Source organism: Apostichopus japonicus, chromosome 19 (assembly GCF_037975245.1).
Source record: "Apostichopus japonicus isolate 1M-3 chromosome 19, ASM3797524v1, whole genome shotgun sequence".
NCBI classification, from domain to species: domain Eukaryota; kingdom Metazoa; phylum Echinodermata; class Holothuroidea; order Aspidochirotida; family Stichopodidae; genus Apostichopus; species Apostichopus japonicus.
The window spans coordinates 7,400,813-7,416,022 of NC_092579.1; the positions used below are offsets into that span (position 1 = coordinate 7,400,813).

Below are 15,210 nucleotides of genomic sequence, written 5' to 3' on the forward strand. Positions count from 1 at the left end.
ACGTTGACAGATATATGACCATAGTGAGATTACCGAAGTGGTCGAGACGGCCCGCAAGAGATGTATAATGGAAATACATCACGACGAGCTAAAAAAAAATCCGTGAAAGACCGCAAAGGAAATATCTGTGTCCCATTTAATTAGAGAATACGAACTATATATACGTACATGACACACACAATACATCAGTTAATCACGCGAGATCTACCCAGACGCTGCTGACTGACGAAGCATTGGATTCCAATACGAAATGTGTTGTGTTTTGTCAGCTCGTGAATTTACTATAAAGATGGTAGAGAACGATGTGGGTAATTTTTTAACCATACAGAGGGGTGGCCATGAGTAGGCCATGTAGGGTCCACATAATTAAGATAGACCATTCGGTTATACTCACATATTCAAAACTCCACAAATATGGATGGACAAAACAAAAATCCACTTTACTATAAGGGGAAAGGCTGTCCACCATCGGAGAGCGGTATAGCAGCGGGGTATGACAGACAACCTCGGATAATTTCTAACCCGAGAGTACGAAATTCTGAAAGTTGGGACTATTCCCGCCCCTAACATTTATGCTCTCCGTATAATTTCATAATAAAAAAGACATGTGCGTTGGCCGGGAATTGAACCCGGGCCTAATGCTTGGAAGGCATCAATGCTAACCACTACACCACCAACGCTCCTTATAACCACATCGAAGAACACTTGTTTTAATTTTCAAATCATTCCCTCGCCGTAGAAAATACTTTCCTATACAAAGGTCACGCCAGGTTCTGCCATGAAATCGTTTGCAATTGATTAAACACGCGGTAAAGCGAATACCCTTATCACCGACTAACATGACGCCACCTGCTTTAAGTCACGAAGCACTCGGTTCAACTTTCCAAGAGACCAAACAACTGCACCTGCTTTCGATGAAGAAAACTAAGTTAATGTCAAGTTTAAAATATCTCCCAGTGTCCTTTCATGTGAATACAGGAGGAGACAAATCATATAATATACGGTTAGTTGGGCTTGTATGTGGTACAATCGGAGTACTCGTACAGTCAGTTGCGCCTGTCGCTAAGCTTGTACACGTGTCATAGCAATTAGAGGAATTCTACTTGTAGTATTAATTTTGCTCGTCCTACAGGCCAGAATAATTGTTGGGGTATAGTATAGCTGCATTTGGGTTGCTCAGAAATGTCTATTGTTATGGAAAACATTATATTTTTCTTGCGTAGACCTACAGCACACCCTATAGTAATTCTTTGGTAGGTGTGACATATCGACGTTTTGGTATAGAGCTTGAGCAAGGCAGCTTAAAACTGAACTTGTCGGGTACCACGTAGCGGCGCTACAGTTCTCTTCACTTTATTGTCCCTAAGAAAAAGAATTAAGGGGAAATGTTATTCTAAAGACCTTTCAAAAATATTCAATATATTTGCTTTGTTATTCAAATAGAGTGGTCGCTCTGTCGATAGCACTTCAGCAATATGAAAGAATTTGATTACGTTGACAATGGCAGCCAACATGATTGATGACGAAACATAAACAAAAATTATATGTTATTCATCTTGGATATGTGGTAAGATCTGACTCTTTATTTTGCTCAAAAAGGTATTTCCATGGCGGAGGGAGGGGAGACGAAAGGAGGCTACGAAGAAGGGGAGGGGGGTGTCATGGAAGGGGAATGAGTGAATGAGTTGATGAAGGAGAAAGGATATGAGGGGTAGGAAGTAGGAGCATTGTAAGCTTTTGATACGTGTCTGGTCATCTGCATCACATTTGTTTTCTCGATCCAAGAGGCCTTCACTTTAAGCACTGAATATTTATCTGTCAAAGTGGTTGCGAAACATTTGAACAGATATAGCGTTGAGATATATGCTTATTGGAAGCAATATAAATAACGTGATAGAAATTGATGCCCTGAGACGTACAAACTAAACTCTCACACAGGGGCATATCGCCTCGAGAGCATCGACCCATGGGCCCCATACAGAAGGCTTTCTCCACTAGTGTCAGCTTGACGGTCCCTGCACCAGGCGGTATAGGTGCTCTTGAAAAACTGGTACTCAAGCATATATTGTTTCATTGAACAACAGAACAAATGATATATGATCTTAGTTTGCAAAATGTCTTTAGAAATGTCATAAAATGTAAGAAATGTTCTGACAACTATGTACGGTTGCATCAAAGATGTCATCCCTTATCAAGAAAGAACGGAACAATTTTGCGCAGTTATAATGCATGGTCACTTTTCAATATCGTCTTCAAAGAAAATGCATCGTCATGTACAATAGTCAAATACCATGGAAAACATTTATGCGAGGCCGGCCAGAACATTTGATCGTCAATTTTAGTAACAGAGATGCCGGCCATTATGCATCGGTATATTTATAAAATATCCCCCCCCCCCTCCCCCCCCCCCCCCTCCAGCACAATAGGCGATGACTTATCAGCCAGGTTTGTTGGACTATGACATTATATCACTTAAAACATAACAGTTTATCATCATGTTTTATAGCCTACTAGATGCATTGCTTGGTCGAACTAATAGTACATCGATGCGTGACGCGGTTATAATATATATATACGGTTCTGTGCGGCGGGACTCTTTTCAAGACGGGATTGTATACACGATTGTTAAATCATGTGATTGATCATCTTGTAATTGGTCATCTCGGAATATAATTAATCCAAGTTCTTTACAAAATTGTAAAACTTAAAATCTAGCAATTCGGTATTCTGTCTTCTGTACTTGCAACATTGCATGAAGCCTAAAATTGTTATCAAAATTTAAAAAATTGTGTACCAAACGAACTTAATCTTAAAAACAACGGGCGAAGAAAAACAAAAAAAAAAGAGATCTGCGTTGGCCGGGAATTGAACCCAGGCCTAATGCTTGGAAGGCATCAATGCTAACCACTACACCACCAACGCGGGATATATTTTAGATACGAATATACAATTTAAATCGTAGGGATCACGCTTACTTCTGTGTAACTCAAGATCCAAAGTCCTTATCACTTTCAAGTATGTGTAGTGAGGTCACCATATCAGCTATAACAGGTGTTGTTATTCAGTTCGCTTTCACTGTTGTATATATGACTTCCCATTACAACGTATGAATTAACATTTTCACCAGCTGTATAGTGGAGTTTTTTTTTTTTTTTCCAAACACACATGAGTATTACTCAAAAGAAGAAATAAGGGTGATATACGTCACCCCAGGCTCATAGATTTGGTTACCCAGTGAAGGTAAATGAGCAACTAAGTAGACCTAAGTAATTAATACCTTTAAATAGTAGTTTTAATCACTTTAATAACAAATTATTTTATAGTTTTAAAATAATTTGACCTGTACTGTACATTGCTCTAACATTTTAATATCGAACCTTACGCGCCATGTTATGGCGGTGGAGAGGGGACTGAGCAGGGCACGGAGTTATCCCTTTGCTTCAACCTCAGACTAAAGCCCAAAGTAGCTAAACCTTATAGAACTATTTTCTTTCATCATTCTATTGAAATTTTTAGACCTAATTATTTCATCAGTGACAAAACTATAGCCTTAGTAGTCTCAGGATGCTGCACCAAAGACGTCTAAATTTTATTTTTCAGGGCCGGAGAGGAGGGAACTATTTTACCTATTGCGTAGGCCGGAAATTGAAGCTACTGCTTCTTGGATGGGCAACGATGTTAGCAGTGGCGTAGGAAGGTACTTTTGAGTGGGGGGCTGAAGACTGATGGCCGGCCTGGGGGAGGGGTCTAAGGGGAGGGGGTGTCCCCCTCCCCTTTGGAATTGTTTGCATTTCCAGGTGGCCTCAGATGCAATTTGGTGCAATATAGCACACTTCAACACTCACTGCATTTTGTAAACTTAGTTTTGTATTTTCACCTGGCCTTAGATGCAATTTGGTGCTCCAAATGAGATTTTTTTTCTCATTTGGAAATGAAAAAGGGGTTTTCTGACTTGCGAACCGGGGGGGGGGGCGGAATGATACTTCCGCCCCTCCACATTTTTCACTGGGGGGGCTGGCGCCACCCCAGCCCCCCGGTTCCTACGCCCTTGGATGTTAGCAATTGCACTAACGATGCTGTTATTTTTACTTTGTGCACTGTCATTTTCCCAACATTTTGTCTCGAAACACCGGAAGTACATGTCGTCCAAGTTGTATAAAAATCAAGACGCTAGGCAGAAAATGCATCGACCGGGAATTGAACCAAAACTATGGTCTGAAAGGCAACAATGATTTTCTCTCTCTATCTCTATATCTCTCACTCTTTTATTTGATAGTAAAAGCACTGGTTCGCCATATATCAGTATATTTACAGATATGTAGAATGGACGGTTAAGAGAACAAGAACAAAGGAAATAATAAGTATTAAAATAATGAGCACTTACTAGACAGTATCATTCACTTTCTCATGTAAAATATAGTTAACTTCATTCAATAACTTTATTGTCATACAACATGGCGTGTGAAAACTCGTTACAGTCAAAGATAAACTTATAACTTACTTCATCTTCACAATTGATCACATTGGCGTCTACAAAGATGTTCCAAAACTTGTAAATGTTCCCTCTGGAGCTGATGATATGATATAGTTTAAATTTCCTCTTTAATGAATTATATAAATATTTTCTTCAACAATTGTAGGTAAACGGGTTTTTTTTCTAACAGAGAGAGCCTTGTATTCCAGACAATCCACCTCTTGAAAAAAGATCAGACCTGAAAACTTACTGGACCAGAACGATTCCCTCTTTGGGTCGCTTGACACTAATATGACGTAAGAGGGAGGTGGCTTTCTTAGCAGTGAGACACTTTACTTCAATACGTCAACAATAATGTCGTAGGATCGGGACATCGTGATCATATGATGGTCGATAACAATGTCGGAAGCAAACATTGTTTATTAGCCAATCCAAGTTGGAAGGGCTTCCATTATTTCATATAACCTCTTTGAGGTTACCATTATACATGTTAGAGTTTGGGTTGGCAAGTATCATCATCATTCTAAAACCGATTCTTTTGACAGTCTTTTTTGGGAGCAGTTCATACATCATATCACTGAGATAGATAATTTCGCCATCACAAAAAGGGCGGCTTAACTAAGAATTACTGACATTGGTTTTAATGAAAGGATTATAATTTAAAAAATGGCTCCTTGATATTTAACAACTTGAAAAGACATTTATTTTCGGTGTTCGGAGAAAATGTTGTTATAAACGACTTTATTCTGCAGCCACCACATTGTTGAAACCAATTCCATTACCAGCCACAGCATCCAACTCACACACAAGGCTAAGGGTCACATCACTTGCACAACCTCCAATGTCATATATCTGATCTCTTGTAGAGTTTGCGGCATCCAGTATGTTGGTTTAACCAACCCCCCCCCCACCCCCCCCCCCCACAAGAAGCGGTTCTTGATCACAGATCATCCACAGTCAACACCATTAAAACTGAGACCCCGGTTGGAGAACACATTAACCTTCCCAACCATACCATTAATGACATGTCCCTACAGGGGATTGAATTCTTAGGTAGCCGTCCTGACCTAGTACGACTTCCCCTCCCCCTCCATCTCCCCTTGTTCCCATCTGCACCCCTCTCCTCTGGCCCTCTTCCACCTCTTTTCTCCACACGTGACACTTTCCTGTCTTTGTCCTTCTGCAGGTTATTCCCTACCATCTTCCCTTAATCCTCTCTTTGTGACCTTCTACAATTGATCTCCTACCTATTCTCTTCCCATGGTGGTTTCTTTTCTTTCTTCTCTCCACCCTTTGTCAACTAATCCTCTTACATCAACCTCTTTTGTGTTTCCCTGCTCATTAACCTATCTGCATTCTGTGCTTGTATTTTGTCCCATGTTTATAAAGACGACTGCACAGTATCTGATTATAACAGCGTCGGTGGTGTAACGGTTAGCATTGTTGCCTTCCAAGCAATAGATCCAGATTCGATTCCTGGCCGACGCACTCCCCGAAAAACTTTTTGATTTCTAAACACATTATAAGGACATTTATTTTCAGTGTTCGGAGAAAAATGTTGTTAAAGACGACTGCACTGAAACTGATAATAACAGCGGCGGTGGTGTAATGGTTAGCATTGTTGCCTCCAAGCAATAGGTTCGGGTTCAATTCCCGGCCGAGGCACTTACTGAGTAACTTATTTAATTTCTTCAGCAGCACTTGCATATAGTTTTGTCAAGTTCAAGTGACGTGCATATATGGGACGCTTGAATGAGTATATCATGCCCTATCTGATGATCTTAACACACTTCCCCTTCCCTCCCCATCCCACCCCGCCCCGCCCGCCCACCCAAGGTAAAGTTTCAAACCCGGACTATAGAATAGAACTTTGAGATGTAGGATTGCCCAAGAAAGACGTTACCCACGTCCTTGCCAATTGATATGATAAACGATAAGCTACATTGCAACTTGGTTATGCCTAAATCAATAACAATAACCTGTTACAGTATCAACATCGTACCTAAAAGTAGTAAGATATCGTCCCCGTGTCGTCACTTACGTACGTTTCAACGATGGCTAGTGTTACAAACAGGGAGCAACTCCCTGTTATTAATATTTTTCAACAGTAGCTGGTTGAATCTTGTTTTTATACATTACGCTCTCAGTAACAATACGCTGTCATGGAAACTACCACACGACAAACTCCGATTCCAGAGCTTGACGAAATGGTTTTATTCACGTCATACAATACCCGTGCAGTGGCGATCTCTCAGACCCCCTGGGTGCTGACGGGTGATACGGAAGCCAATCGTCTGGTGGAGACCCGTGATTTTTACGGTAAAGGTATACACCTGGACAGCTTCGATTATCACAACTTCCATTATTCTTAGAAAGTTACGTTGCCCTTGGAAAAACACACAAGAATGACAATGGTATTGTGTCTGCACCGTTTATAATTCGGTTCCTATGAATCGTATTAACATATTATTCTTCGTTATGATAATCCTTTGTGAAATTAAATTACTGAGGGGATATGATTCCAAGCCGCAACGAGTTGCAAAACCACATAATTCGTACCCATTTAATGGGGCAATTGTCATAAAATATAGCAAATTTCATATTTGGCCGGTTGCTGCCACAGATAAACTGGCAACCCTGAAGTCGAGTCGTTTTCTGTTGTCTAGTAGTATCATCCTCACCTACTTTTCTGCAAAGATAATGAGAAGAAAAAAATCGCTGCTAATGTTGTAGGTATAGTGTCAGAGAAACTGCTGTCAATTTAATTCGACACATGCTGATTTCTTCCAATCAGAATCCTAGAATGTGAATGAGCCAATGCGTAAAAAGGAAACTGTAATTTGGGAGGAATCGTCAAATGTCCATTTTCTCGTACATATTGACTATTTTGTCCAATGAACGTGCGAGAAACTAACATATGTGACATGTCAATTTAATTCGACATGTCGATTTCAGGAGTTATGGCGCGCTATGTGTTATATATATATATATATATATATATATATATATATATATATATATATATATATATATATATATATATATATATATATATATATATATATATATATATATATATATATATATAGCACTGGATTGGTATTTACGTTTACTTCTCCAAGTTGGTGCTTAGGTTTACCTGAGGTGAAATGATTGGATCAACTTGAAATTTTACATCAGTATACCTTATGGTACTAGGACTGCATATCAGTCGTTATAAGTTGCTACCTACTTTTTGGGTCATTTGGCAAGGAAAAATCCAATTGGTCAAACCCTTACGGTAAACCTAAGTCTTGCTCTCAAAGTATATCCCCCAGTTGGTATATAAGTTGACCTGACGTACAGGCATCCGTAGTTTTCTTGACAGCGGCAGTAGCCTGTATTCAGTGTATACGTTCTACACTGTGTACACTGTATACGCCAGGGCTAACGCATACCCGTAGGCTGCATTGCTTGCAACCCAATAACAGTTTCGGCTAATATTAGATGATGTGTAGTATCTGTTCCCTCTCGATGCAAGGGCACTGGGCTTGAGATCGGGTCAGTCGTTCGCCGGGTAGTTTGGTTTTCGTGCCCAGGTTCTTTCCTTGTTGACTTTTTCTTAAAAAAGTACCGTTAACACGAAAACGTCTCACCAACAACTTCAGGTAAGGTCCATGAGATTAGTCAATAAAGTTTGGTGATATTAATAACGTTGATATTATAACGTTGTTGCATACACCTTCACGTTATTTGTTCATACCCATATTTCAATAGTCTAGCTTGTAGCCTAAAACTTGTAAGGCCTAGCCTACGTTCGGCTGTAGCCTAGGGCCATAGTCCAAGTCCTAACAATACCTTAGCATTGGGTCAAGGGTAAACTGGTCTGTAGTTTGAGCTACAAATTAATACCAACTGCCAGAGAAATTAGATTTCAAGTAGGTCAGCGTAACTTCTTAGCCTACTGTGCATGTATGTATCATATATGGCCTTAGATTTTGCTGGACAATTATGTTACTGTACATTGCCCTAATCATGACCAAATACTGTAGCATGGTGGGCTTATAATTGACGCACTTAAGGATTTGATCAATGATATCTATCAATGAAAAATCCAAATTACTCAACTGTATGTGTTTTTCATATGTGTAGTTCCTCAGAAATGTTCTGATCTCAAAATATTTAAGGTTCTGTGCTTATGCACCGTACAATTGAGCAGAATTTGACCACAAAATGTCTGCCGTGTCAAGTTCTTTCATACCCCTAAATTGACACATTCGTCGATAAGCTAACTGTAGTGTAGGCCTTAGTATACATCCATTGACTTTAGATGCTGTTTGCTATGCTCTGAGCCACTAAGCTTTGACAGGTCATGTCCCAGAGAGTAGTGTTTTCATATTGAGGTAATGTTGGGTATTTTAAGGGTGTAAGATTTCCAAATGGCCAAAAAACGTGCAAAACTGGGGGGAGGGTGTTAAAAGCTTAAAAAATACCACAATTTGGTCAGCAAATACCTCAAATGGATTCAAACTCATGAAATATGTAATTCTGTTTGACTGCAAAAAAGTTTAGGTGGCCTGCTGCATCGTTGCTAGTAATAATTTAAGGTGCGTCAATTACGGAGGTGCGTCAATTATGAAGCCTTTACTATACTGTACAGTAGCTATGCCTAGATTATTAGAGACTGAAGTCACCATGCAAATGTAACTTACAAGTAGCCTGTATTGAATAAGAGATGCTATAATTGTTAGAACTTTTCAAAAGGTTCTTGGAAGTCTTTACTCTCCAAAATATTCTCAGACATTCTAAACACCACTGTACTGTAAGATGTCTGAATATCCCAGTGAGGGTATCAATAAAAACAGTTAAAGGATATATCACTAGAAAATCCAGCATCAAATTTGGGCCAATGCAGAATACCTTTAATCTAAGTCTCTCAAGTGATGCATTGTGTTTCAAGTGTCTTATTTATAACTAGCCAAAATTTGTACAAAATAACAATGCCATGCATCCAAAAGGTTATTGAGTCAGTACATTTCCATAATGTAACTATTACAAAAGCTGAGTGCACCTAATTAAAAGTTAACATCCTCCAAAAATCTATATAACACAAAAATTTGATAAAGCCTTCTATCCCTTCCCTTGCATATACTGTAAGTCATTTTGTTAAGTCTATTTAGATCCAAAAGTAATACCAAGTTGACTAAATGTGCAATATTCAGTGTTAAAGATCTGAGCTCTGTATTGCCCAAAATATATTGGAGAGAAGTGTACAATAAAAATTGAAATAATGCACATCTACACTCTGACCATTTGATATTTATTTGATTGGCACTGTTAATGTTTTCTCAGACAAATTTGATGATCAACATTCTCAATCTCAAGATGAATGACAACATCCCACTATCCAAAGGAATAACACTGTACGATGAAGCTGCCATGCAGTGAAAAAGTCAATGTTGGAACGGTAGCAATCATAGCTAGAGCACAGATGCCGTCTGGGACAAACTGATGGGGTGACCTACTGCATCATTGACAGCAAAATGGAAGATATTTTCTGAATTAACCAAAAAGTAAGTTAATATTCTGTAGGTTTGACATCGCATAAACTTGATTCCATAGGACTCTATTATCTCAAATACGAGTAACAACTGAGGTAATTTATTCCAAAGTTATGGAATGAAGAAAGAAACAATCAGAAGGGATGAAAACTTTTGTATATCTGGTTAATGTGGTGGTATCTTTTCCTCTATGTCCATAGTATTTAACTACACTAGAGCTATATCCACTCTCTGGTTTTTAATCTTAAAGGTCAATGCAAGACAACACCAAATTGTCAGGCTAGGTCCACATAAAATGTACATACATGTATATTTAAATTTTGAAATCTTTACAATTGGTAAAGCTTGAATGACTTGCAACTTTTAAAAGCACTTGCTATGGTAGGGAGCTGTTTCAGCTCCAATTGAATGCATGGCTGCATAAATAAAATGTGTAATGTTGTATACAAGGCAAGATGAATCAAGAATTAATGGGAACAAAATGGGATGGATAAACGAATTAAAATTTACAGTGAAAATAGTATATATGAAAGGTTGTGAGATGATTAAAATATTGGCTGAATTACAGGAGATTTAGTTTTGTAAAGCAGTTCATTGTTTTCATCATTTGTAGAGTGTGAGGTCATGTGAGGTCTAATCGGTAATCGCAAAACATTCCAAGCTATATTGCGCGTGCTATAATTGGGACCAAATCAGCATATCTTTAAGAGAAAGCTTTTCTTTTTGTACCAACAGATGGATAGATCTACAGGCTAATACAGCAAAGGATATGCTCTAATTAGAAATGCCAGGCAAGATTATCACACAGTTTACAGTGGGGTGAATACAATCATCAACCAAGCTTTTCATCATGCTGTACATAGTGGTATACAGTAGCTCCTTGTTGGGCTTATCAATTAAAAGCTTGCATAGAAGCCGATGCCAAGCAAAGCAAAAGTATGTCCTGTAAATCGCGAAGTAGATTCACACATCTCATGTATATCCTCTGGGACACAGCACATCTTTCAATGGAGTTAGGAAGTTGCTGGGAGTAGTTGTTGGATTGGCACAGTAATGTATGCTTCACATAAATGCAGAGCAGTAACAGAAAACTAACTAGTTCCAGGATATGTTACACTGTTACACCATATAAAAGATAGAGGAAATTAATATTATAAGCTTCAAGCAGACAGAACCAAGAGAATGCAGACCAGTCTTCATGGGAAGTCTTCTACATATTTAACTGTGTAAATGGACTCATTCTTTTGCAATGTACTTCTTGAAATATTTTAGTTTGGTGACATTGTGGCACTACAAGTTTTTGTAAGTATTAGGGAACATTTGCAGCTGCTTGTCAAGAACATGGAACTTGTTATAAAACTGAAGTGGTCCTGATGCTTAAGTGTTGAGGTTACTGGATATTTTGCTGCCTTACCTTGCTTTAACTGTTCTTAAATGCATTTCTCATGTTTTAAGATGTTTTAATTTTGTATTCCAAGCAAGATCAGCAAGCCATAGTACAGTAATTTTAAACAACCACCACACAGATACTTGTGCAGGACTAAGGGTATTTGTTCAGCAGATTACTATTTTAAAAATCTTTCAAACTTTTATCCCACAAAATCTCCAGGGGTACACTGCATTGTTTCTGAACCACACTTTCACAATTCTACAAGTGGGGTTCAGGGGTTATGCTATGGGAAAAGTTTACAATGTTAGGCCTGACTTAATTACTGAAAGCTTTTGGTCTTTTATTACACCAAGAACCAGTTTATTCTTTTAACAAAATTAAATTTTTTCCCCTCAAAATTGAGGGGAGTGAATACAGCAAAGGCACATGCAACTAGCACCAATGTCATGGAAACCTAGTGCAGCCCAATGAAACATACTGTAAAACCACAACATTTGTAACTATAGGTATGAAATTGTGCAATCCAGGGGTGTTGTGTATAATTTTGTCCCTCCAAGCATGGAAACTCCATGATATTGTGGTAATTTGCATTGGTTACGGTATTAGATACAGCCTATACTGGTAAGTCTAGATAAATACTTGAGGTATAAGTTAGTTCCCAAAATGTTTCTCATGTATGAGAGAGGTCAGTAAATTGAGGTCATGAAATAGTGCAAGTATCCTGGTTTATGTGAAATAAATCTTGTGGAAAATATAAACTGGGATTGAAAATACAATCAACTGCTTGAATATGATTGTACAATTTTTATTGTGTCTCGTCTTTTAATATCATGCTAATCTCCACTACTGTATGTGTTTGGTAATAAGCCAGATTTCTGGGTAGAAGTTTAAAAAAAAACAAATCTTCAACAATTTTTGATGAATTTTAAGCAATCAAATTCACTGCCTCTATCTCTGTTTACGTTTTGAGTCAGCAACACAGTATACTCTACAGTAGTGTACAGAAAGGGACACTTTCTGATGTATTCCTGATCAATTGAAAATTGTTTGTTGTTTGACTGTTTGTAGCAGTATTCCTCGGAGGAGTGAAAAAAATAAACATACAGTGAACAGTTGCAACTGCGCATTCATTTATACATATACTTAAATTATGTTCTGATGCAATTCATGTATTATTCACTGTCAATTTTAGTTCAAAACTGCCAGTATACCATTAGTTCCTGAGCCATAATTTTTTTGCTTTAAAAATCTGGCTTTGAGTGTATAGTATTTTGTCAAAAACATAAAAGTGGAGGGGCTGCTTATCATCATTCCCTGAACAGGCTTTACCCAATTTGTTAACTATAAAGGTAACATATCAAAATGTCTGGGGACTTGCCACAGTGCTGACAATTTTCAAATATTTCCATGGTTCCACCAGGGATGTTAGAGATGGACAAACAACATTTGAGCTTTCTTTAACGTTTGTTTCGTGCCGACATTAATACTGTTTTTGGTCCAATACTAATACCTAAATAGGGTGACAGTACAAAATCCCCCCGGACAAAGTCCCCCTAGGACAAAATCCCCCAGAGCCAAAATCCCCCTGGACAAAATCCCCCTAAGACAAAATCCACCCAAGCCAAAATCTCCCCAAGCTATAAAAAATCCCATCAATTCTTTACAAAAATGCGTCATCCCGGTCCCTGCTATCGTCATCCAGTACCGTCATCCGTTACCCTCACCAGTATTTCCATTGGTACTCTCAGTGGTACTATCAGTGGTTCCCGGACCAGTACTCCGACCATACCCCGACCGGTACCTTAATAGTGAGCCTGACAGTTACCCCCACGGGTACCCCTCCCTGACCAGTACCCTGGACTGTACCCCGGCCGGTACCCAGACCGGTATCCCAACTGGTATCCTGAAAGGCACCCTGACACATACTCTGACACGTACCCATACTAGTACTGGTACAATAAACAGTAATTTGACCAGTACCTTGACCGGTCCCTTAAATGTCACACCATGGAGCTATATCCCATGGCCACACTAACAGGTAGCCTCGCAATTACCCTCAATGATCTCCCGACCAGTCCCCTGACCAGTATCCGGACTGGTATCCTGACCAGTACCCTAACCAGTACACTGAGTGGAACCCTGAATGTTAGAGTGACCAGTATGATGACCGGTACCTTGACCGGTACCCTCACAGGTACCCTAACAGGAGCCCTCACAGTTACCTCGCCAGTACCCTCACTAGTACCCTGACCAGTCCCCTGACCAATCCCCTGAACGGTACCCTAACCAGTGCAATGTCCCATGCCTTGACTGTCACACCTGGGCCATCCCTGGTTGTTGCAGGCGGGGGGGGGGGCGGACTCAAATGGGAAGCTGGCGCTCTTTTCAGCTATTCACCACTTTTTACTTATTCGCGATTATTTACTTTTTTATTGCGCTCTCATCTACCTATTGACATTTGTCACATTTTGTTGGCGATGACACTTATACCTAAAAGGTCATTTCCGGCGATATAGGGAGTATCTTTACTCAAAAGATTTCTGTACGCTCTGCGCCAACCTGTGGTGGCGCTCCGCTTAGATAAAGTCGAAAGCGCCCGTACAGACCTTTCTCGCCCCTCTGACCAATATCCCTAGATCCGCCACTGGCTCCCAATCTTCTTCCCCGTCAATCCGTCTAGTATCCCCCCCCCCCCTCCTTCCCAACCGAACCTCGTATGTTAAAGGAATATCTAATGATTAGAGACACTTATTCTAATGTTAAATCAGCAAAGAGTAAGCAATAATGATTTTATCACTAAAATTTTTTTTTTAATTTCTCAGTTACACCGTCATTTAACTTCCCACTCAATCTTACACTCCCTGGTAGGCTGGTACTCTTCCATCCCAATGTAGGAAACTTCATCGTTACACGCAGCACGCAACGATCTTTGTTCTACTTAATTGATCCTTACTGAGTCTTTCAACTTAAAAGCATATTTTTTTCCAAATAGCTTAGTGAAAGTTACACAGTTTAATAAATTAGAAGCATCTCCTTGTTAAAGAATTGTATTATCGGCGTATAGTCTTCCGATAAGCGTAACTTATAAGGGTTGAAAGAAATCAGTGAGAGCAGGCAGTAATGATATAAACTTACATATATATATATATATTTTCAAATCTCTCTGGTTACATCGTCATTTATCATCCCTCCCCCATCCTGCCCTACCCTTCTTCACCTCACACACTCCGCTCTATAGGGTTAAAAGAAATCAGCGAGAGCAGGCAGTAATGAAATTTACTTACATTAATGATTTTATTAAATCTCATTTAGGACAAATTATTAGGTCCCCCTGGTAACATCATTTACCCCCCCCCCATTCTCCCCTTCCCTTCCTTACAATCACCGCTTCTCTTACACCTAATATATGAGATATCCTCGCAAAGCGTGAAACTTTCTTCCTTATCCGCATATTCCAAGCTTTCTCCAAGAAAAGAGTTACAGTACCTATTACCCAGATTTTTAAAATAGCCTCCCTCCTCATAAAACGTGATGATCTATGTCTCTCATTAATCTAAAGCATGGATGAACTACCAACTTTAAGCATATTACAAAGTTTTTCCACAAAAGAGCTACGGAACCTACTACACACAAATTATGTAAATGTCACTAAACGGCATCCGTAGGGACATCGTTTTTTGGTCCACATTTGAGTTTCCATCATATCTTTAATCTGCTTTTCATACATATCTTTTATTGTGATTGTTATGATGACCACATCTAAGGACTTTTGAGTCATATTATTGTATCCAGTGGAATTGTCTCGC

General features: G+C 39.2%; 2 long non-coding RNA genes and 2 other non-coding genes across 6 annotated transcripts in view; 1 reads left to right on the forward strand and 3 right to left on the reverse strand.

The window, feature by feature from the left end:
• Positions 1-608: 608 nt before the first annotated feature.
• On the reverse strand, positions 609-680 carry Trnag-ucc (transfer RNA glycine (anticodon UCC)). Its single transcript has one exon. It is a non-coding gene; the product is annotated as a tRNA-Gly (tRNA).
• A 2,170-nt stretch (positions 681-2,850) lies between these two features.
• Positions 2,851-2,922, reverse strand: Trnag-ucc (transfer RNA glycine (anticodon UCC)). Its single transcript has one exon. It is a non-coding gene; the product is annotated as a tRNA-Gly (tRNA).
• A 3,964-nt stretch (positions 2,923-6,886) lies between these two features.
• LOC139959690 (uncharacterized) overlaps positions 6,887-15,210 on the reverse strand; it is a 70,747-nt gene continuing 62,423 nt past the window's right edge. For both annotated transcript variants that reach the window (XR_011790208.1, XR_011790207.1), the window contains exon 4: positions 6,887-7,163. This is a non-coding gene — a long non-coding RNA (uncharacterized lncRNA). The remainder of the gene's footprint in view (positions 7,164-15,210) is intronic.
• On the forward strand, positions 7,534-12,193 carry LOC139960402 (uncharacterized). Of its 2 annotated transcripts, XR_011790504.1 has the most exons (3): positions 7,534-8,121; positions 9,806-10,026; positions 10,750-12,193. It is a non-coding gene; the product is annotated as an uncharacterized lncRNA (long non-coding RNA). The 2 variants fall into 2 exon arrangements; XR_011790503.1 differs by having other exon boundaries at positions 7,534-10,026.